We start from the raw sequence: 16832 nt of genomic DNA, 5'->3' as shown, positions 1-16832 counted from the left end.
TGACTTCCAGCATTTGGATGGTTTTCCAACAGTAGATACTACCAAAATAAGTAATCAAGCTAAATTAAATGTAAGTTTGTTCTTTTTCGACAAGATATTAAATTAAGGTGGTACCTAACACTACAAGGAGAAAACTCTGTAAAGTCAGCTAAACGTTTTAATTATGTTGTGTTGTAAAGGGAATATTAAGCTTCACAGTGATCAAAATTAGTGTTTGTCAAATTGCTATATAACCAGTGTAATTTTTCTGATGAAATTGTTGGTTCAAAAGTTTTGAAATATTTAGATTTTTGTTAAAGAGTCAAAGTAGATACTTTGTCAAAATTTTATGAAAACCAAACGAGGCAAATTAATTTTAGTGAAAGTGTTGGGTACCACCTTAAATATTATAGAAAGTGATTATATTCTATACTACATTGTTCAGAAAGAAAGAATTCTTTTTTTTAAATAATGGTTTCCGTATATTTTAACCGACTACAAAAAACTGTTATTCTTGAAAACATCACGTTGATTGTATTGTCACATTTATGTGCCGTTAATTTACGTGCAATATCATTAACAAAAATGTGACGGATACTGTAAGATAATAAAACTCATAGTCGGAAATAAACTGATAAGGCCATAGATAAAAACAAAACAAAAAAGACCAACATCAGTAACTTTGCTTAACTGTAATGGATTATAGAAGAGAATATATAACGTTTTTATTGATGACCGAAAAAAATCTGCAGCCATTTTTGTAAAATCCAAAACAAATGTAAGTGGTGTTTATGAAGTAAATCATCTCATAGTATACGTAACAGTAAGGCAAATAGATCTTTTATACCATTCAAAAAGTTTTGATATTTGTTTTCTGTTGCAGATTTCGCTTGAGATTCTAAAAGATTACCAGAAACTGGCCACTATTTTGGTTTTTGTAGAACAGATTGTTTCGGAAAAAGATAGTGGAATCACTGATCAAGACATTTTATGCAATATTTACTATAAAATCCTCGACGTTCTTTGTGAACTAAGAACACAGAGTGAAAGAACTTTGATTGATAAAGTTACACCAACGAGAAATGTTATGAAATCTGAATACAGAAATGCAGACAGAATAGATAAACTGCACAGAAATTACATCATTTTTAAAGATGCAAGCAGATATTTACGTGCAATCTCGAACAAATATTGGAGACTGTACTTTCAAATATGATTGTAGAGCAAACACAATAATAAAGTTTGCATGACAAATATAAATCTTTTAACCAATTTTTATGCATAAATATTAATAGCAAATGCATGTATTTATAGAATATAAATACACATGCATGAACAAAGTGTGTATTACAAAATATATATGCATATAAAAGTGAAATCCATCAAGAAGTTTTTGCCAAAATTCAATATACGACAGCGTTTATGCTAAGGAGACTTAAAAACTTGATAAGGTTCCATACTTTTATTTCAGTAACTTAAATGTTTGTCCTTGGGCATAGTTCTTTTTCGCGGAAACTTTACTCTATGAATTTCGAAAGAGCGCTCCGTTTTGTATATTTATAGATTATCGTTGATTATCTCAACGAGATTGATTTTCTCGCTTGAGCTGGAACAGCGAAAGTGAGAAAAGCAATCGAATTGAGATAACCTATGATAATCTGTTTATCGCTATTTTACCTATGACGACGTTGTCAATTTCAATGTAAATTTCGTTAGCAACGCCACGTGTTTTTTTTTAGTTTCTGGCGATAATTTTTCCATATCAAGCGAGAAGCATGATATGAAAATTATCACAAAACAAGACCAAAGGAAAAATGCACAAAATAGCGATAAATGGAGTATATCTCATCATGTGAAACCCTTCTTTATGTAGCACAATAGACGACTCTGCATGTGAGATGAATCATAGACCTACAAAATCCTTAACGTGGAGGCACCGGTACGTTCGATATAGTAACATCTTTTTTTATTTACAAATAAGAACTACTTGCGGTAAGATACCAATCAGATATGCAGCCGCTTCACTCTGAAATAGCTACCCAACCTTTACAGGACTGAAAATAGTGTTTCCTCATTTTGAGTGTTTGTTTTCGTCCTGGAGTTGTTTGTCGGTGCAGAGTTACTTAAGGTGCGACTTAGAGAGGCGATTGCCACATGGGTCCCTGTTTCATAAATGTTTTTAGCTCACTAAATTTTTCACATTTGTTTTGTGGCTTTGCCTAACTTATATATATATAATGTCTATTTTTTACTGTTTTTAGATGGTATAAAGTGGCTCAGAATAAGTGTTATTTGAAGAACTGTCGATGTCTACTTATATCGTCCTGGTGCTAATTTCATTGTTTTAGTAGATACACTTTAATATTCATTAAACATTTTAAACCAAGTCTTTCACATATAAATGACATTTATTTGTGTATGAAATGCGTTTTCTTAATATTGTTTTTGTTTTGTTATATGTTGTTTGTGTGTTTTTTTTTATATGCAGTCAAAGCTATTTCCAGTTTGTGCTGTATAGTTTTTTTAAATGCGAATCAAAATAAAAGATCTAATCTAATATAAGATTATCTTGAATTTTAATTATTACAACCATTTTTGATAAAGACTAAAAAGGGATAAGTCTATGTCTAGTATAAAGGCATGCCATAAGGAATTTAATCAGGATTATCTGAAAGATATTGTCTGGAAACTATAGAAAATAAATAACATGGCGTTTAATTATTCTGTATGCCAGCGTTAAATTACGATATAATTTAAATGAACATTCATTTCGGCTGGTCACTAAACTTCTTACCTAGACTTTTACAAAGATAGATTTTATGATTTTCAAGCTTTAGCTATTATTTTAACAATGAATGTACCTTCATTAATGCTCGGGGACAACCCATTTGAAAATTTAAATCTTTGATATTACTACATAAAGGTTCCATGGTTAAAGCCGCACAAGGACGCCAAGAATTTTCAGGTTCTTTATCATGGCTTCTGTTAATTATTTTCGTTATGTACTGTATGTTGACGTGAATCGCCAATGTTTTCTTGCACTATTTTTTAGAAGTCTTACATTATATTAAATGGGTTTACAGTTTAACACGCTTGGATCATACATATATGGATATAAATGCAATTAGAATATCTAGCATCACGTAAAAGTTTTCTGTCTTAGTCATGTAATAATAAAGATAGATCGCGAAAATTGTCTAAAAAGTCCACACTTAATGTTAACACGTATTATTATTTTTTTTCACTATTTAAAAAAATGTAAAAATTACTAAGTTTGAAGTAATATGTTAATTTCGGAATCATTCATTTAGCATCTCGTAGGATCATTACATTATGATTTCTTCTACAAACCTGTGACAAAATATCGGATGTGCTTGTACAGCAATATCCGTTTCAAAGATGATTGAAGTACCGCCCGTTGCATATTGTCATTTTCAAAATGGCAAAGAGAGTTACTAGAAGTGTCCAACCATAGGACAACAGAATATTCCTGGGTCGACGAATGTTTTAAACAAAATTCTAAAGAGTTTACAGCGGTAGTAAACTTTGTTTATCATGATTTTATTATTAGAAATGATTACCCATTGTAAATTTTTATTTTATGTAAAACAATGCAATTTCTTAAGAATGAAAATTATTTAAATAAAAGGTAAGAAGTATATCTAAATAGAAAACAAAAGAAAAGAAAAAGTCAATGATATTTGAATAGGGCGGCCTGTTGCTGATTACTGATATGTATTACTAATACCCACTATAATATAGGAACCACTGTTTGCCAAACCCTGAGGTAAAACAGTTGGAAAGAATTACAAAGGGTTAACTGAAAACTTTCAAGAAATTGCTTTTCGTGGATTCCACCTTTCAGAATAATAAAATAGAAAATACAGTAGTTATGAAAATAAGAAAACGTGATATAATTGCTAATTAGATAATCTAATTCACCAATTTAAAATCATGGATGTAAATGTTCCAGACCGTATGGGTATTTGGACCGTACGCGTACGGTCTGGACCGTATGCGTACTTTTTCAAAATACTCATACGATCGGACCGTACCCGTACGGTCTAACTAAATAAATATTTAAAGGTTGGTCAAGTTTATTAGATACAAATGCATGTATCAGATCAACATAACTGAACTATCAAATTGATATAAAAAATGTACAATTGTAATTGAAACAAAAACTTTATATTAGAACTTTTTTTTAAATTCACGCTTATTAAAAAAGTTAATCTCTTGTATTAAGCATGTCGATCAGTAACATTAACTGTATTATGAACACTGAAATTGAAGATATCGGAAGTAAACATAATGTGGGAGGTCAATTGTTTTAGAATATTTAGCAACTTTACCAAAAATGCAATTGCAAAGAAACATGTATGAACTGCATACGCGAAAATGTAAAAAATATTACGTTAACACATGAATTGTGTCACCTTGGGCGAAAGTACCAAAATAGGATTCTGATATACTAAATTTCAATTGTTCGTTTGTTCATTTTATCTATGTAATTGTAATAAATTACCAATAACATTTTGTAAAAATAAAAATAAAGATTGTTTTAATTTAACCCATATGATCAATTAACATTATGGTCAGCTCGTACTGGAGCGTACGCGTATGGTCGGACCGTACAAGTATACGTATACGGTCCAAATACTCATAGGTCTTGAACATAAATATTGGTCATCGAATGTCCATAGTTCAGCAAAACACAAAACCCATGTCCAATAAAAGACACAGCCATGACAGTCAATTTAATGAGTTTGTCACGAATCCTGAAAGAGCAAAGCAGATATTCCGATTTATGAAAAGTTAAATAAAATAAATAAACGTTTACCAAATTTATCTTTAAAGAGGGGCGAAAGATACCAGAGAAAGTCAAACACATAAATCGAAAATAAAGTGACAACGCCATTGCTAAAAATCATGAAGACTAACGGACAAATAATAGTACACATAGAAAACTAAAGACTGAGCAACAGGAACCCTACCAAAAACGGGGTTTGTTCTCAGCCGTCTGTTTTTTTCTTTCGTTGTCATAGTATATTTTTAAAATGTATTCTAAATTAATGATTTTCAAAAAGCCACTGTTTTAGCAATGATTTGTTGTCAAAGTTAAGAAAACATATATGTCTGTGGAAATGGTATGTGGAAATGTTCACTTTTATCTTTCAACTATAATGGCTAAATATATCCTGATGCGATAAAGAAATAATTACGTTGAGAACAGATAATTTACAATGTTGTGTCGGTTGTTTTCACTGTGTTTAACATTCAGATAATTCATTTTTTCAGCCGAGTACATGTTTTTAAAATCAAGCAATGCTAGGGTAACAAATAAAACGCGATTCGGATTCGGATGTCTGTCACGTGATTTTATTTGATTGCTATGTGACTTTTTTTCTTTTTTTTCCTCATTGTTTGCTTCATACGTATTTATACAATTCTGGTGTATTGTTGAAAGAACAAACAGGATTCAAAATGTTATTGAACGACAAATTATATTTTTAGTTTGAAATGTTTGAAGGATTTATATTAACAAAGAGATAGAAATTGTGTTGTGTATTTGTTGACTATCGAAATACTGACTCTGTAACAAGAGTATATTTATTATGACAAAAACTGTTAAAATGTACTACTGATGGCACAATAATAAAACCGTATGTATAACAGTACAAAGTCTTGTGTGAGATAAGATAACACTTGCTAAAACTTTTTATAAATCAAATGTTGGTTAATGCAAAGGTATAAAATCTGTCTCCTGTATTATTTGCCCTTTTCGTTAATGACTTGGTTGGATTTATGTCACATTGATATAATGGGTTAATGATATGAGTAGAACAGCATGTCTTCGTGATACTAATGACGTCATAGTAGACTTGGGTTTATATTTGATAGTGTTGTATATAAAAGAAACTGTAATTTAAGCCGAATCGACAGCAGAGTTTAAATCCTCAATAAATACAATGTTCTTGTATTGTCAAACCTGGAAAATGCCAGTAAATATATTTAAGACACAATTTTTTTTCAAAATCTAGATTGAATTAAAATATGAACTTTAAATATAGTTGAAAAAAGTCTAAATATATTATTGTTAGAAATTTTCAATACACTGGTATCATATTTTCATGGACGGGTTATTTCAATGTCAAAGCACATCTGTAAAAAGTAAAATAACAAAAATACTGAACTCTGAGCAAAAATCATAACGGGCAATCCCTTATCAACTGGCAATATCAAAAGCTCAAACACATCAAACAAATGGATAACAAGTGTCATATTCATTAATAGGTACAGACATTATCTTATATAGAAAACGGTGGATTTAAGCTGGTCTTATAGATAGCTAAACATCTCAATTGTATGACAGTCGCATCAAATTCAATTATATTGACAACGATGTGTGAACAAAACAAACAGACATAATAGGTAAAAATGTCAAAAATATAGCAAACAACATTTTGTTATAATCTTAATCACTAAAAAAACACAAACATATATGTTACATAGAAACACAAAATGGCACATAGACCAAGTATATTAGCAAAAAGTAAATACAAGAATACACAAATCGACCATAGCGCAATACAACAATGACGGAATATATAAGTACAAATCCACGTAATATATGTAACAAAGAAAATAAAAGGCATATAGACAAAGCACAAAGCATAATTGAAAGACAAGCAACAAACAAGTGTTCAATAGCCCAATAACGGGGTGTATAAGTGCAGAGTCACGCTGTATGTATCGAAGTAAATGCATATAGGCAGAGCACATTAGCAAAAATGAAGAACAAGAATACGAGAATATCATAAACAATAATGAAAGAATGTACAAGTACAAACATTATCTTATCTGTAACAGCAAGCAAGAAAAGTCATGTTTATAGTCTTGATATAAAATAGGAAGTTGCATTCACAAATTTATATGTAATTAGATCTATTTGATACCTATTGTTGTGCCTATTTTGTTTTATGGTGCAGTTTGGGGTTTTGTGAATTGTAATATTATTGAAAACTTGTAAATATAATTTATTTTGTGAAACAATTTTGAAGGTCTAAAAAAAATACTACTCATTGTATGATGTATGACGAATTTGGTAGAGTACACTTACATATATTTATTTAAGGTTCAATGGTTAGTCAACGTATCATGTCTGATGAAAGAGAAAACAAATTGTAAACACTGTATTTTATATTGTATTTGCTTAGTAAAAGGGATTTCTACCACCCTAAATCGTTATTAGAAAGTTTAAAAGCTATATTTTGAATTGAGAATGGAAATGGGGAACGTGTCAAAAAGACAACAACTCGACCATAGACAACAGCCGAAGGTCACCAATGGGTCTTCAATGCAGTGAGAAACTTCCGCACCCGGATGTGTCCTTCAACTGGCCCCTACACAAATATGTATACTAGTTCAGCATTAAATGGGCGTCATACTAAACTCGAATTATCCACAATAAACTTAAATTAAAAATGATACAAGACTAACAAAGGCGCGGGGTTAAACATGTTTTTCGAGATCTCAACCAATATATTTGTTTTGAGATCTCAACCTATATATGCATGCATTTGGATTTAATTTGATTTGGGATGATCAAACGATTCATGTAATTACTAAATCTGATAATATTAGTAAGAATGTAAGAAATACTTGAGTGATAAGTTTATGCTGAACTGAAGTAACAATGTAATGAATTCCGCTAAATTTCTTAATAATAGTACTAGTATAAGCATTTATTTTTTTGTTTTTCGAAGTATTTATCAGGGTTACCATCAGATCCAAGAATATATTTATGGAAAGTCCGTTGCCTTAGATAAACATTGTCCGTTGAAACTGACAGATTTTTTTAATTCTGATAGAACTGAAAGACATTGTAATCCCTGTAATGGTAAATAAAATTGACTAATCGGTTCTTGGGGCGGAGATCAAGTTTACTCACCTAAATAACTGCTGTGGATGCGTATCAACCGGGTATGAAAAAAAAAACAAGAAAGAAAGGATAAAATTTAATTAAAACTCCGAAAAAAGGAAACATCACTATATTGAAATCATTCGTCTTAACGGAATGTAAGATTTGCTACATGTCCCTTCCTAATTATGTTTTTCTTCTTTTGTTTCAATTTTGCCCCTTTTATAGTTTTACTGCTATATCTAGGAGATTACAATTATACTGACATGTGCAGAAGGTTTCTCCAAGGGCAATCAATAGGCTGGCACTTATCAGTAAACATATAAATTAGTAAGAGAAAAATAATAGAAAGGGAATTGTAGTAAGTCTAACGGAATGTGGGCATAATCTTTTTGTATCTATTGATAGATATTTTAGTAAAGCCTTAAGGAAGATCCATGCTGTTTACATGATATATAATTCCTATTTTCCTTGAATATATGAACAAAGATTATCTTTTAACTCATTTAAAACTATTATTGGAACGGTATGAGTTTCTAAAATCAGAGACAAAATGAAAATAACTGAGAACGGATATGTATCGTGTTAAGAATTTTGCGTGATACGAGTCGAGAAGTATCTAAGTAAGATAGTGCAAAAGTTGTGAGAATGAGAAAGCTATTAATCCATGGGGACATCTATCAACAGAATGTAGCGTGATCGATCCTAATACAAAGCAATCCGTTTACATTATATTTTGCCAAGGTTGCTTAGATAGTTTAGGAATTTAAGGGGAAATATGAAGGCTTATTTTGCAGAAATATTGAATAAGTACCTTTTCAGAATATTTTTTTTCTTTTTTTATTACGTATTCTTTATGATGTTTGCCGTCGGATGTCTATACATAATAAGTTACTAGATAAGTTTAATTAAAAGAGTATCAAAAACATTGATTTTTCTAGTGAATATAAAATCATAATATTGATACAAACTGTATATATGATAATTATTATGTTTAATCTTCCTAGAGCATGTAGAGACACGAAGATATAAGTAAGATTACAAATAATATTCATATTCAAAGCATCTGGAGATCTGGATAAAGAGTTTTTCTAAAGTGGATACAAAAAGGAGGTTTAATCGATACATCTTAGTTTATAAATTTGGTCGCTTTAATTCGAAATTTTGATATCCCAGTTGGCCGAAATCTAATCAGTTCGATGGATGGATGGATGGATGGTTGTTTAATGTCCAGTGGCAAGTCAGATGCATATTCAGGACGAGAACATGATAATGATAAATGAATATTAACCCCGCTTTGTACTAGACCGACACGCTAAGCCGGATTTTTAACGTGCTAGCTCACAAGGTAACAGTTCGCAGGAAGACATGTCACCTTACCCGGACACATTATTCTGACTCCGGGCCGACCAGTCTTTGCTCTAACTCCTTAATGCCGCGTGCTTGGCGGAGAAGCAGCAAATACCAATTTTCAAGTCTTTGGTGTGACCCGGCCGAGGGTCGAACCCACGACCTACCGCACTCGAGGCGAGCACGCTAACCATTACACCACCGAGGCGGATCAGTTCGAAATCAGATTTTAATAAACAAGCTTTTTTTTTTAATCATTATTGATTATCTTTTACAGCAGTGATATAAACCATGATCAACACCAAGATTTTTATGGTATTATTATTTATGAAGTCAATAAGTTAAGAACTTGTCATTTAAGCATTAAAACATTTCGACAAAATGATTATTATGGTTTAAATAAATTGTTGATCAGCCATTTCATTTTATATCATTTGCGTTGAAGATCATTAAAGTATAAAGTATAAGGATAACAAAATATTTTCGAGTTGTTTACAGTAGATTTAAAGGGTTATTGCTGAGTCTACTGATTATATCAGTTACGGTTATTAAAGTTAAGAACGGCGATATTTTATTTCAGCATCTTGCTATTCAAAAACTGCAAGAGCGACAAAAAATACCAGAGGAAAAGTCAAACTCATAGATCGTAAATAAACTAACAACACCATGTCAAAACAAAAAAGACAAACGACAAACAGACAAATAATAGCACACAAGATATAACATAGAAATATTCTTCGTTATTCAATACCGTTATCTTTGAGTTAATTGTTTTTCCTGTGTATTTCCCTTGTTTGTATTCTTTTTTTTTATGTATTTGTTGTTTAGAAAACTAATCGGAATAATAAAACGTTAAGGCTAAAATTTCAAAACAACTACATTTTACCCTTTCGGAGCACCTGAGATCACGGATAGTTTTTGGTGGGGTTCGTGTTGTTTATTCTTTAGTTTTCTATGTTTTGTCATTTGTACTATTGTTTTTCTATTTGTCTTTTTTTCATTTTTAGCCATGGTGTTGTCAGTTTGATTTAAATTTATGAGTTTGACTGTCCCTTTGGTATCTTTCGTCCCTCTTTGATACGTGTTTCTGTAACGAGCTTTCACAAGTATGGCTTATTAATGAGTGGCAACTTGACGTTTTATATTTGTTCATTGGATAATTTGGTTATGATGCCATATATTGAATATTAATCCCTGTTATTTTATTCCCATCTTATTTGTAATGCGATTAAGACATGTATAGAAAATTAGTTATTGTCTTTGATCAATTAAATTGTTGAGTTGTGTACTCACAAAGAAAAGGGCGTCATCTTCATTATTCAAGTATTATCGCTTTATTGTTAAATAATTAAATTTTTCTATGATGAACTGTTGGTTTTCGTTCAGCAGATCTGTGTTGATTTTCGTTTAATTTTTCACGAATATTGAAAATATTTTCAATTCTCACTAAACATGAAACAATCTTCTGGTAAAATAAAATAAAAACAAGCATACCACGTTAGTTCGTTAAAAACAATTAATAGCATTACTACTACTATCAGAATCATTAAATCCCAACATTTTTGAAGTCAAACATCGAAAAATGTATACGTACATTTCTTTACACGATTTATCCTTCTTTCGGCATGTTGACTTTTATTTAATCAACGCGTAGTTCTCTTGATCTCAGTACTTAAGTGGTCAAAATTTGATTATTTCCTCTGAATTTTTTTGTGACGGCATGAAAAAAGGCAATACCCGATGATTTTACATCGAAAGAACACTTTTTTTTCCAGATCATTAAAAAAGAAGGAATAACTTTGCCTGCATATTAGTTAATAATTAGAGAAACAGATTACACCACAAAAATATCGTGTAATACAAAATAGTACGATCGTGTAGATCGCAGTGAGGTCGTTTCAAGGTCGTGGTGAGGTCTTCAGGATAATGATGGGCGTGGCCAACTTTGAACATGTTCAAAACAATCGTGGTGCGGTCTAGGCGAAATCATGTGGTAGTAGAAGCGTAGTGAGTGTTCTCTAAGATCGTAGTAAGATCGCTTTAGTGAGAGTGTAACGAAAGCATGATTCTATTCAGAGAGACTGCGCTACGATCTCACAGCTACGTTATTACGACCCCACTACAACCATCACGTTCTCACCAAAACCCAACTACGCTTCCACTTAGACTATACCACGCTGTTCATGACCATATAACGATTCTAGCACGACCTTGCCGTCCTTTGTTACGCTCTGACTACGTTCATACTAACACCATCATTCTCATTGTCATTTTCACATAAAATATATTACATCTCTCCAGGTTTTGTTTGTCTTTATGATTTCTCATGGCTCAACAATGCTTCTCGTTTTTATAAAGATTGGACCGATAGTTTTTCCAGTTTGAATGGTTTAAGTAAGTAATTTTTGGGGCCCTTTATAGCTTGCTGTTTGGTGTGAGCCAAGGGTCTATGTTGAGGCCGTACCTTAGTCTATAATGGTTTACTTTTATTTATTTTTACTTGGATGGAGAGTTGTCTCATTGGCACTCATACCACATCTTCCTATATCTATTGAAATATCTGTGTCATCTCTGCTATAATATTGTTCACTAAAATATTGCTATGTGAGCTTAATGGACCAGCAAAAGGTTGGATTTGTCTGTCCTACATCTCTGCTTGAACAGGATTCGTAACTATCACAGCTCCCTCTGCATCTGAATCAACCCCCATCACCACGCCCACGTTTGCTGGTAGATTTTGGTGGCATAATTAAATTGTTTCCGAGAAATCAACGTATTAATCGGAAATAGAAGGAATGGAAATGTATTGATATGGAATACGATGTTGACATTATTGCTGAGAACGTAGTCATTTCGCGGTATGAACGTAGTATAATCGTGGTTAGAACGTGCTATGATCACAGTAGAAGCGTGGTAAGAGCGTGTTGCAATCGGATAAATCGTGGTATGGTCGTGGTGAGAACGTGATGAGCGTAGTGAGGTCGAAGAATAAACGCGGTGAGAACGTGGTATAACCGTAGCGGGATTATTGTAGAAGTTTAACGAAGACGTAGTAGCATCTTGAAAACAACGAAAATTTACATTTTCATGCCGCTAATACCGCGACCTCACTGCGATCTGAATTCATTTTAGATCGCGGTGCGATCATGGGGCGATCATGACCTAGGGGGACTGGGGCTTAAACACTCGTTTTCACTTTGAATTTAAAAAAATGATCGTATCATAGAAAATATGTTGACAATAAATAGTACTCCAATGGTCACATGATACGTGAACTTATTTATCACATGCTCAATGGCATTGTTCGTTATTTTTTCCTTTTGCTTCCCTTACGCTTTTAAAGTAGATTGACTCGTGGAAGTGTAATTATTCACGTTTATGTTATACCTTTATATTACAAAACGACAGTTTCGTATGTACCCCCATTTTATTTGTTTTTATTAAAAGAAGCCCCTCTTTGTGCAATGTTTTTTCAACTGATAATTTCCGGTTTCATAAACTGATTTCATTTCATATTGGACATAACTATAGAAAAGATATCCAAGTTTCACATGCCAATACACTTTTGTCAAATTGTAGCATGTGACGTATTAGCTCTCATGACGTTATTGTTAAGCACATGCTTATATTTGATTTAACTTACAATTTCCGCAATACGGAAGTATGCAATTATGAAAAATTAGTTTTCTCTTCCGTGTGAACAGTTCAATGACCTATTCATTCATATATAATATGTTTACTATTGAAAGATAACTCCTAGGTAAACTTTGGAATACGAAATATTTCTTTATATATATTTGCATAAATGCAGGTATTAAATTATCTATTTTTGGAGAATTTTTTCTCGACAATTTCAAACAAAATGCAAGCGAAAATTAGATTTTTTTGATATTATCATATTTGACATCAATTAAGCATGGTTACACAATTTAAAAATTATAAAAAAAATTAATGACTTAAATCTTGTTTATTTCGAAAGACCTTGTTTAAATAATATGGAACTTTTAAGTTCTCAAATATGGATCGAAATTCTTTGAATTTAGAGATAACTTTTCAACACATGTTCAAACAGGAAACTGCTCTTGTTTCTATGGTTACTAGTTCCATTTTAAATCTAATTAACCAATCGCTTATGTTAATTAATATAAGCAACTGATTTTACTAACCGCATATTTTTTTATTAATTTTCAGATAGGAATTAATCGGAAATAATAAATTATATAAAGGTTTCTCTCCACATGTTAATAAATATATTATATTAGACGTTGCATTAGATTTTATCAGTCGTTTTAAAAGTAATTATATTAAACAAAATGAGAACTATTAAAGGTAAGTAAGTCCTAAGGACATTTTAAAAATGGCAAACATATGCATATTCTATATTTGTTAAAAGCAAATCACTTATAATAAATAAACCCTTTTTTTAAATAACATGCACATTTTACGTTTTAAGAAACTATCAAATAAGCAAAACAGAGTCAAATTTTAGAACTTTTATGACTAATCTAATAGAAGAATCCACGAAGACGATGAATAATCAAACATAGGTATGATTTACATTTAAATTTTTTCTATATTTTTCATACAAAGTTAGTTATTATCTCTGAATAGTCTTTGTTATTTGAAAAAGCATGTGCATAAAAGGCAAAACCATGATGGTTTCTATTAAATGTATTGACATTTGTTATACTATTGACGAAGTAGACCTTGCCATATTGTACATTTACACATATCGGTTGTTTTACTGTTTTTATTTCAAGATGCCTTTTTGTTTAAACATAATATAGATATGTAATATAAGTATGTGTATATATACGCAACACCTTCTTTTCAGTGAAGTATTTATATTCAAGTGTGAAAAAAAATAATTAAATAATTGGTCATCATCTTTTTAATACTCATAGATGCTTTCAGATTGGTCGATTCTGACAAAAGTTCTGTTTGCAACGTGAATGTGGAAAGTAAGAATTCTAAATTTAATTTAGTCTTTCCTTTCCTTTCCATTTCGTAACTCGCACAGAGAATATTATTAGTAACATAGTGTGCTAGTGACCTAACACGGTATATATGGGGTCAGTAAATTCCATATGGGGTGAGAGCGAAGCTAGAATCCCCATATGGAATTTACCGACCCCATATATACCGTATTAGGTCACCAGCACACTATGTAACGAATTTATCTTAGTTACCGACTATCTTGATTACGTGTGAAATTTAGACCTATGAAAATGAGCAAGTCTTCAATACCGTACGTTAGCATGAAGAAACTACTTCATTGATCATACAAAACAGATATGTACCAACAATAACAACTTGTTAGGTTTAAATGTGTTTTATGAATTGATTTAAATCTTAATCATCAATGTCTTCGTCTGTTGAAACCTTAACGATTACGATTTTTTTCTTAGTACCGTTATGTTTTTATAAAGGGACGTAACACCACTACTAACCGTGTATGATATAAGCCCCGCATTCCTACTACCTTATATGGAATATAAAAGGACGTAACACCACTACTAACCGTGTATGAAATAAGCCCCGCCTCCCTACTAATCAATTATCAAATGTACACGGTCTCCACGAGGGCGTGTTTAACCAATTATATTCCTAGAAATGTATAGGAGGTAAGATAAATATTAATATTACCGTAAACAAATACTATATTGACGAAACAGCTTTTTTTCCATTTTTTCTTTCTTAATCCTATATTCCTATTTGTTTGTTTTCTTGCTTGACTATATATTTGTTACGTTAGGAAACGATTTTTTTTACTGTTAACTAGTTTTTATGCACTGAAGTAAGATAAAACGATAGTCTAAGCGCGAGTCTTTTTAGAATACTTATTAATTCATAAATCTTTACTAGATGAAACCTGTGACGACCAAGTATTCCTAACAAATATTTCATTAAGCTGGTAACCTATTGCAAAAAATGTGATTAGAAGTTAATGACAAAAACATCTATAGATTTAATATGTCTTCCCTTATAAAAGATGTACAAATTTTATATAAAGGCACATACATAAAGACTAACCAACATTATACTTATCTTTTTTAGTGAATTGGGCCTTCTTTCAAAACTTAAGGTTTAAAAGCTTTCTTTAAAAATATTAAACATTTATCACTTATAAACCTAATATTTTCACTCTGCACTTTGATGATCACACAGTAAAACCCGTATTAGTACACTGTTTAGTACTATGAGATTGATTTAATGCAAAGAAATTGAAATATGAAGCAGGACTAAAATAATTCTGTAAACTCTGCAGATTTACTTTAGGTGGGAATAAGCACGCAACAAATTTGGCAATCGTTGGTGTGTCAGGTGTTTTTTTATTTAATGATAAAATATATAACACATTATCATATTGAATGAGAATAAGATAAGAATGAGAAAAAAGATACTTCATTTTCACAAGTTTATAATCAACACACGCATCTTTTTTTTCTCTAAAATACGTAATCGAAAGCTGGTAAGAAATCCTTGACTAGTTTTTGCATGCTATTCTAAAACTGATAGATTTGCAATAGTTATCTCATCTAAAACAAACACTAAGAATGCAGTGACAAAGAATTTATATACAGAATATTGTAATAAACGAAAGATTTTTTGTATAGATAAAACACAAAACTAAACAATTGGAAACTATTTCGAACTTATCGAGTTTTTAAACCAAATTTAAATTTTGAGCCATACTTATCATTGAAATAACAATATCTTTCCATGTGTGTTTTATCAAGATTTAGCATTGGAGCAAACAAGCTTTAAATAGAAATAGCCGTTAATAAAATATTTGACTAGAAAATAAATTATGCAATCACGGTTATAAAGAAAAAGAATATGTGCTGCATTTTCTGTTCATATGTAAAGCTTTTGTTAATGTAAGGAATCCCTTTCTTTGTGAAATATTTAGCAAACAAAATATTTCAAAATCTCTACTATTAAGAATAAAAAAAAGAAGATGTGATATGACTCTCAATGGCACAAATCCCAACAAGGGACCAATATGACACAGAATTAATCAACTATAGGTCACCATACGGCTTTTAACAATGTGCAAAGCCATACCGCATAGTCAGCTATATGAGGCCCCGAAATGACAAATGTAAAACAAATCAAATGAGGAAACTAACGGCCTAATTTATCTACAAAAAATGAACGAAAAACAAATATGTAACATATCAACAAACGACAACCACTGTATTTCAGGCTACTGACTTCGGAAAGGCAAATACATAATGAATGGGGAAGGGTTAAACATATTAGTGGGAACCCAACCCTCCACTAACCTGGGATAATTCAGTTCTTTATATGACATGAAAATAAACATATTTTACAAACATTTAGAAATTGTAAGAAATTTGCAATAAAAATAGAAATGCAAGAGCAAAATAGATTACTTTAGAAAGAGTTTTAGATAAATATTTGATCATATATAATGCATAGATAAATAATTATTATACTAAAAAACTAACTGAACTTACCTTGGTTATCTTCCGATTACAAAAAAAAACGAATAAGGAGAGTAATATAACAAAAATACCGAAATACATATGTTTATATATAAAAAATAATCTTACAA

Source organism: Mytilus trossulus, chromosome 4, assembly GCF_036588685.1.
Source record: "Mytilus trossulus isolate FHL-02 chromosome 4, PNRI_Mtr1.1.1.hap1, whole genome shotgun sequence".
NCBI lineage: Eukaryota > Metazoa > Mollusca > Bivalvia > Mytilida > Mytilidae > Mytilus > Mytilus trossulus.
Note: the sequence above shows the minus strand (reverse complement) of the source record.